Here is a 7,379-nt window from a genome sequence, read left to right as displayed (position 1 = left end):
AATTCATTTTAATTTATTTTATTGATTGGATGAGCCATAATTTGCCTAAAGATTATTTTGTATTTTTGTCTGTCTGATTGTTGTCTTGTGTTAAAAAATAAATCAGACGTTACTCAACAGTTACTCAGTACTTGAGTAGTTTTTTCACCAAGTACTTTTTTACTCTTATTCAAGTAATTATTTGGATGTCTACTTTTTACTTTTACTTGAGTCATATTATTCTGAAGTAACAGTACTTTTACTTGAGTACAATTTTTGGCTACTCTACCCACCTCTGGATATATCTGTGTTTTTACACTTGCCACAGATTTATTTTTGTAAAACAAGTTCACTATCACCCACAATCTTATGAGGCTTAAAAGGACATGCAATCTTATCTTATCATTGTTCTCCTCTCCATCTCACAGTCACAACATTACACCTTATCTTTGCATGTTTTTTATAGTCAGCTTTTATGACAAACACATGTGAGAGTAATTATAAAGGTAGAATAGTAATTGCATATAAATGGACTAATAAACTAATAAACAATATTTAATAGCAAATAAACTAATATTTAATATTATTCAATGATTTTCAATTTATATTGAAAACATTACCCTATTTTGAATATATTTGCAATTGTTTTGTTAATGATGTTATTATGTTTGGGTCTAGATCAATATTTTGACCAGCAGGTGTCTCTAAAAAGAAAAAAGCTGGAATAAAAAAGTAAAGAGGGAAAGCACATTAGTGCCAGCCACCATTTTACTCTCTATACCTCCCTCTAGCTGCTGATCATGGCTCTCTGCTGTGTTCTTCTGCCAGAGGGTAAATGCCAAAGTGTTGAATTGCTTGCTCCTTATTGGTGGGAGATTTGCCGCCCCGCCTTGAGCTCTATTTCATGACCTTGGACCCTGGAGTTGTGAGGCGAACGTGCTAACCACTAAGCCACCGTGCAAGTATTCCCAAAGGCCGGTATGCTAGGGTGCCAATCCATTTGGAGACGAGTGGATACGAGCATATTATTTCACCCGAATACCCGTGACACAATTTTCCTCATTGTGCTGAGTGTTTTAATGGAGCACATGTCAATGTTGTGCAAAGTTTTTTGATTTTGCATATTTTGGGGGTGGGGCTGCACATGACGTCATGTGACATCATCCAAATACCTGTGAGGTAGTTCCCCTCATTGTTCTGAGTGTTTTGTTATGTCACATGTCAATGTTGTGTAAAGTTTTTTGATTTTGCATAATTGGGGGCAGGGCTGTGGGAAAACAGAAAGGCCAATTAGTACACCAATTTGAAAATGTGTCCAGAGTATCACCCTAAAGAAGCTGGCCGAGTTTGGTGTAAATAACTTGAAAGCTTGCCGAGTTATAAACCTCTAAATTTTACAATTGTCTATTTAATTTGTCTATGGCAAAAAAAGCCATTTTGAGACCCTGTACCATGAGTACTGGTACTCAGATTGCTTAGAAAAGTAATGGTAACAAACTTCAGACCAGGTTCTGATTTTGGTGCATGTGGCTCGAAAGCCCTAGTAGAAGTAGCAATTGATAAATTTTTGTCTAAGAAGAATAAGCAAAACAGAAGCCAACATAATTAAGAACAAAGACAGTGAATATTTTTGTAGTGTGAAAGTGTGACAGTGAATGGCAAATTTTAATACTACGTTGTCATTGGCTATGGTTTAAGTGTTTTGACACACTGCACGAGAACAGTACACATACAGATCACTCACTAAAAAACAGGTTACTATACTATTAAAATAAATAGATTTCTGAAAAAATGCCTAACAAATAAAGCATTGAAGGATATGTAAAAAATACAAGGGTTTCTTGCAGCTATTTCTTCGGCTTCTACTTTGGTATATGTTATACTAATTGCATTTAATTCACCAGTCACCCATGAGGCTTTTTCAAGCCTACTGAATGGTGCAGGTTAAATTATAAACAGTAAAAATACATAAGTAGTTCATCGCTATAATCGTTATGACTACAAAATGTCTCTAAAACTGCACCAGATCTCATACATACAACAAGTGTATCTAGCTGTCAGAAATTTCCCTGCAACTCTTCTGTGGTGTTTTTGTGTGCATTGTGTTTTAATTCATTTTCTCTGCATCTGTATTATCACTGGTTGCTGCCCTAATGTGTGTGGGTTATGCCTGTTTTTTCTTATGCCATTAGTCAGCTTAACTTAGTCCCTTTGTTTCATCATGTCTTTTATATGTTATCACTTTGTGTTTGTTATGCCACAGCCTTGTTTGTTTTGCTTTGTCTCTGTAAAGAAATATAATTCTGTACTTGTATCTACTTCATCTCTAACTTATGACATATTTGAAGAACACATATTTCAATTATGTGTTAACCGAGAGATCCAGTAGAACACTGAACTGCTTCCCTGCTAGAGTGGGGATACATCTCTGCCCTTTTGTGACACAGAGGGATATTATTCCAATTTTTTGCTTTATGGAAGATACTACTTCAGATATTTCCACATTACACCACCAGAGGGCAACAATACACATATACAGTATTTTTCACTCTTTTTATTTTGAGTTTTTGTTTAATTCAAATTCAAATTAAATTTATTGTATAGCGCTAACAATTCCCGTTGTCTCAAAGCAACTTTACAGAAGTATGGAAACAGAAGAGAATTAAATTTATAATAATAATAAAAAGAAAAATAAGGCTAAAAATAAATACATGAATATATATACAATTTAAGTTTAAAATTCATAAAAAAAATATTAATTTGAAATTTAAAATACTATACATCTATCCCTATGCCTAATGAGCATGCCAGAGGCAATGGCGGCAAGGAAAAACTCCCTGAGATGATATGGGGAAGAAACCTTGAGAGGAACCAGGCTCAGAAGGAAACCCATCTTCGTTTGGGTGACACTGTACAGTAAATAATGTAAATGTAAATAATGTGCTCTCTACAACAGTTTATAATAATGCAACCGATAGCTCCTGAGGAGCTATTGCGTCACCGCAAACTGAGCTCAGCACAGACCTGATTGCTGATAAAGAACAGACCGTACAGTACCAGACTTTAAACATTGGTTCAAAGAATGCATGACAGTCTCTGGGCGGTTCCATCCACAACAATCCCATGAGACACTGGCTGACCATGCAGATCAAAAGGTATTGTAAGGTATGATTGTAATCAGCTGATGGACAATGTAAATTATCTGCAAAGTACAGACAGGGACTCTGGCAAGACTAGCTATGACAGCCAGAGGTGTCAAGTAACGAAGTACAAATACTTCATTACCTTATTTAAGTAGAAATTTTGAGTATCTATACTTTAATGGAGTAATTATTTTTTAGCAGACTTTTTACTTCTATTCCTTACATTTTCACCCAATTATCTGTACTTTCTACTCCTTACATTTTAAAAATACTCTCTTTACTCCTATTTCATTCCGGCTTGTCATCATTCAAAAAAAACCTATCGAGATAATTCGCGCCATCCGGATAGAGTGAATTTGATTGTGGTTGGATGAGAAGTAGAAGAAGATATCTAAGCTTAAATTATTGCTATATTGGTAAGTTAATTGTGCAAAGATATAGTTGTTGTTATTATCAGTCGATTATTGACAATATTGTAGTGACCTAGTAACGTAAATTTGCGATGTTTGCTATGGCAAACTTGGGTACATGCCAATAGTTTGCTTGCTACCAGTAGGCTATGATTCAACGTTGCAAACTAGTTTGGTGCAAACACTTTAAACAAATGTTATCTGAGCTTATATTGTTACTATATGCAATATTTGTAAGTTAATTGTGCAAAGCTATAATCTACAGCTGGTTGATAAGTTATGTACTAAGGATAGTCATGATCATGTCTGTGTATGAGAGTGCACGCGTGTGCCTGTATTTGACCCTATGGGTCCTTGTAAAGAGGTAATAGGCCCAACTATATTAGCCAAATACTGTTTAAAATGATTTTACTGATAATTTTCAGTCATGCCAGCAGCTGCTTGTGGTCCTAAAACAGCTTTAAAGGGATAGTTCACCCAAAAAGAAACATTCTGTCATTTTCTCATCCTCATGTTGTTTTAAACCTGTATGAATTTCTTTATTCTGATGAACTTCTTTTCCTCCTTGAAGAAGACCAGCCTTCTTGAAACAACCAAGCAGTTGGATGCATACCTGGAGTGCCCAGGAGACACAGTAGAGGTACTGAAGTCCTTCCCAGCTATGTGCCAGCTATCACTTAAGCTTAATACGGCACTCCCGGCCTCAGCAGCCTGTGAAACACTGTTTAGTGTTGCAGGGCTGATCTTCAGGCCAAGAAGAGCATGCATTGGCTCAAAGAGCTTTGAGAACCAGCTGCTTTTGCGGCTGAACAAAGCCTATTGGTAACTCTTTGTTACATGTTCTGTGCTTAACTGATGTTGATTACCCTGTTGTTGTTTAAGTCCAATGTGTTTGTTTCAATAAAGGTTACTGATGACATGCCTTTGAAGTTTGACTTTTTGCACCATTACAATACTTATAGCCAACTATTCATATCTTCCTCTCCATGAAACACAGCTCAGTAGTACACATATATGGTTCTTTAATGTATTTGCATTGTACTAAAACACATTCTTTTTTAATGGGCATATACAGTATGCGGCTGAAACAGGTAGCCTAGTGCATCCCAAATTTTTCAACATTATCATATTAATATAACATTATAGTCATTATGGCCTTTAGATATGTCATTCTGTTACACTGTGGCGCTTCTGTCACTAAAACAAATTCCTTGCATGTGAAAACATGCCTGGCAATAAAGCTGATTCTGATTCTGAGAAATATGTTTTTTGAGGAGGTGGGGTAGTGCACACACAGCCTAAGCCTTTGTCCTTAATGGCATTTTTTCCTTGCATTACTTTTATACTTTTAAAGTAGTTTTGAAACCAGTACTTTTACACTTTTACTTGAGTAAAAAGCTTGAGTTGATACTTCATCTTCTACAGAAGTCTTTTAAAACCCTAGTATCTATACTTCTACCTGAGTAATGAATGTGAATACTTTTGACACCACTGATGACAGCTAACTAAAAGGCTAGAGCCAGAAGGTGACACAGACATCCGGCTTCCTGGGATGTAAAGTGTCCCACCACTCCACAGTCTGCAATCTTGAGTGACTTGTGGGGGTGGTAAGCCGACAGCATCCAGACATCCCAGTTCACCAAACACTCTATGCCCATGAACCCTCCAGATATGCTCCTTTACATAAGAAAAGCTATTCCTAAAAAGCTAAATTAAACAAATGTTTATGTTGCCACATTTGTTTTGTTTTGGTTCATGCCCTGTATATTATCACCTGTATTATCACTGGTTGTTGCCATAATGGGTCAGGATCATGGTCAATTGTTTTATGACAATTATTTAAGACCCTTTTGTTTCACTATATGTACACTGTGTACTAAAGGCTACAGCAGGGGGCATAGCTATCTCTAAAGTCTCTCTCTCTCGCTCTCTCTCTGTCTCCAGCACCAGCTTTGAACTGCTGTTGTGGCAGTCGATTTTGTGCTTCAAGTCTCCATCATTAAACATTTGATGGCTTTAGTAGCAGAACTGAGTTAAAGGAGTGTTAAATCTATAACAAATTAAAAAATTACACTGATTTATAAGTTGCTCAAAAGCTCCTGGCTACACAACTCCCTGACCCAAGCCAGCTGCCCAACTATTGGCCAATATCATTGGCAATATCAATTATCTCCGAGATCCTAGAAAAGATTGTAGCTCAGCAGTCGCTGATCGTTTCTAGTGGGGCACAAATTAGTGGTACACCTCAAAGTGCAATACTGTTCCCACGCATGAATTATACTAATTTGTCCCCATTCTATGTTTGTTAAAGGGAAATAAATCCTGATTTTCATTAATGTTATCTACTGTATGGTGTGGTTGTGTCTGTGCATTGTCTCTTCATGAGCTGGTTGAAGTCTGCTACACTCATACCTACATAGGTATAATATTTATAAAATTATAAAGTTGGCTTTTTTAATCGGAGCAGATGTCGTGGAAAAGTTCATTTATTTTAGTAATTCAACTGAAGTGTTGAATTAGAGAAACTTGTGTATTATATAAATTCAGTACACACAGACTGAAGTAGTTTTGGTTTTTTTAATTGTGATGATTTTGGCTAAGAAAAATTAAGAGTCTCAAGCTAATTTACAGCAAAGCGAAGAACAGAACAAGAGAAGCGGACGGGCCAGAGTAACATGTTGTCATGCACGTGAAACAGGTTAGATCCAAATGCTGCTTTATTAGGCGATATCCAAAACAGGCAAGGGTCAAACATCAGACACACAACAACAACATCAAAGGAAATCCAAAAACAGTAGTCAATAATCCAGGCATAGGTCAGGGCAAGTAGCAAACATTCATAAACACGAAAAACAAGCAGGGTCAAAACAAGGCAATAGACGCAACCGATAATACTCTCAGAATGCTAACAATACTTCGCATCATCAGAGAGTTCTGAGTGAGCTTAAATAGACCAGGTGATACAAACAGGAAACAGGTGTGCTGAGCTGGTGGTGCAATGGATTGTGGGAAGTAGAGTCCTGATGAGAAAGTGCAGCAAAGTCCTCTGCAGACCTGCAGAGGGAGCCATCATGGCTCTCATAACACATGTCCATTTTTTGAGGAATTGGATCGAGTGTAGGGAGACAAGCCGTCCTTCAAAAACCGAAGAGACAAAACCGAAGTCATTGTATTCGGAAATAAAGATGAAACTCTCAAGGTTAACACACACCTTGACTCTAGGGGTCTAAAGACACAAAATAAATTCTGAAATCTTGGTGTAATCTTAGAGTCTGACCTTAATTTCAGTAGTCATGTGAAAGCGATAAGCAAATCAGCTTACTACCATCTCAGAAAAATAGCCAGAATTAGATGTTTTGTCTCAAGACAGGACAGAAACTTGTTCATGCTTTCATCACCAGCAGGGTGGATTATTGCAATGGACTCCTTACTGGGATCCCCAAAAAGACCATTAGACAGCTGCAGCTCATACAGAACGCTGCTGCCAGAATTCTGACCAGAACCAAAATGAGCACATCACTCCAGTCCTCAGGTCCTTACACTGGCTTCCAGTTACATTTAGAATAGATTTTAAAGTATTGTTACTCGTTTATAAATCACTTCATGGCTTAGGACCAAAATACATTACAGATATGCTAACTGAATATAAACCAAGCAGACTACTCAGATCATTAGGAACAGGTCAGTTAGAGATACCAAGGGTTCACTCAAAACAAGGTGCGTCAGCATTTAGTTATTATGCCACATATAGCTGGAATCAGCTTCCAGAAGAGATCAGATGTGCTTCAACAGTAGACACTTTTAAATCAAGATTAAAAACACATCTGTTTAACTCTGCATTTACTAA

This window comes from Tachysurus vachellii, chromosome 25 (genome assembly GCF_030014155.1).
Source record: "Tachysurus vachellii isolate PV-2020 chromosome 25, HZAU_Pvac_v1, whole genome shotgun sequence".
NCBI classification, from domain to species: domain Eukaryota; kingdom Metazoa; phylum Chordata; class Actinopteri; order Siluriformes; family Bagridae; genus Tachysurus; species Tachysurus vachellii.
The sequence above is the reverse complement of the archived record's forward strand: the minus strand, read 5'-3'. Positions refer to the sequence as shown.